Source organism: Apium graveolens, chromosome 3 (assembly GCF_009905375.1).
Source record: "Apium graveolens cultivar Ventura chromosome 3, ASM990537v1, whole genome shotgun sequence".
Taxonomy (NCBI): Eukaryota; Viridiplantae; Streptophyta; class Magnoliopsida; order Apiales; family Apiaceae; genus Apium; species Apium graveolens.
Genome location: NC_133649.1, coordinates 147,182,185 through 147,183,758, shown reverse-complemented (window position 1 = coordinate 147,183,758; position 1,574 = coordinate 147,182,185).

The following is a 1,574-nucleotide window of genomic DNA, read 5'->3' as shown; positions in this document are numbered from 1 at the left end:
TGCAGATCCTGCATAACCGTTTAGCTTATATGGCTACATGCGATCTCTAAGTATTAATCATGACATCCATCTTGAAAACTTGTACGAGAAAAGTTTTATGGTTCTACTCATACAACTGTAAATTAAAAGAGAAGTATTTCTCTATATTTTTTCTTGATTTACAAAGCACACTTTAGGTAGTTGTGCCCAAAACTCTGTTGCAATGAACCGATGCATCAAATAGCTAGTCTGTTCTCTAACATCAAAAAATGCTTAAAAATCATGGAAATCTCAAAATAGGGAACAAATCGAATATTAAAAATACATATACCTAAAAATGTTATATATAGTTATAGTGGAATTAATTATATTGCCTACATATCATAAAAATGTAATTTCATGGACCTAATTACTAAATCAATCATTACATTAAATAAATATTTTAACTAAAATTCATATAATTATTATACTTATACACATCCTTAACAACTAATAGTTATTTTTTAAAACCTATTCGAATTAGAGTTCCCTTAACAATAAGATAGAAAATATTAAATTAACTTGTGCAATGCACGGGATATAAGCTAGTTTTAATTAAAATTTAAGCCTCAAGAATGCTTATTGTTGTCCTTGATATAGTATATCTTACTGGGAAATGCTTGTTTAGAGTCTTAGACTTTCATATTTTTATAATGGATGTGTACATTATTGTCAAAGACTTATGTAATATGTTATATACCTCTGACATATAAAATACACTACCATAAAAAACCTTACAATCTAGAAAGTTTTATGGGCTAATGTAGAATTATTTTGTTATCGTAGAATGGACTTTAATATATCAGTGTATAAGAGATATGTTACTATGTTGTATATGTTCCAGTTTTTGTGCTACTTACTTGGGAATGATTCGTTCTCTACAAAGGACCAGAAAAGAAAGGCTCCCAAGAGTCCAGTCCCAAAGATCAGGATGTAACCTATAACTGTGATAACCAAAATTCAAAGAAATTTTTATAGAGGTTTTTTCAGTGAAATTTTCTACTCAGGACACTAAAAGATGTCAATAACATGAAATTTAACCTGACATTCTTCAAATTGGAGAATATTGTAGCTATTAAAAAGGCCAGTGAAATTTAGAAGTTGACGTAGATCAGATAAAACATAAATTAAACGCAATAGATGATGCAATATAGGATAACATAAATACAAAATCATAAATATACCAATTATTACACGAGGAAGCTGATTTACAGTTGAGTTGCTTGGCATCTGGTAGGCTTAGAAACCTGAATTCCTGCTTATTACACTTGAATTCATGATTTATTATACTTTGGTGATCCTATTCACCTCTTTTCCTTTCTTAGTTGTTGAGATATGCTTCTGAATTATGGAGACTTTTTAATGTCTTTTCAGATCACAAAATTGTGAAGTGCATCTCTGAAATATGCCTTCAGAATTGGCCCACTCCTGCGATTACATGGGCTAGCACCCCTGTCGTCCACAAGGATGCAATTTGGGCTGAATTTCAGGTATATAGTCTTGTATAAATAGGTTATCATTTGTCGTCAGTTGTCATTTTTATTGTGTAAATGTGG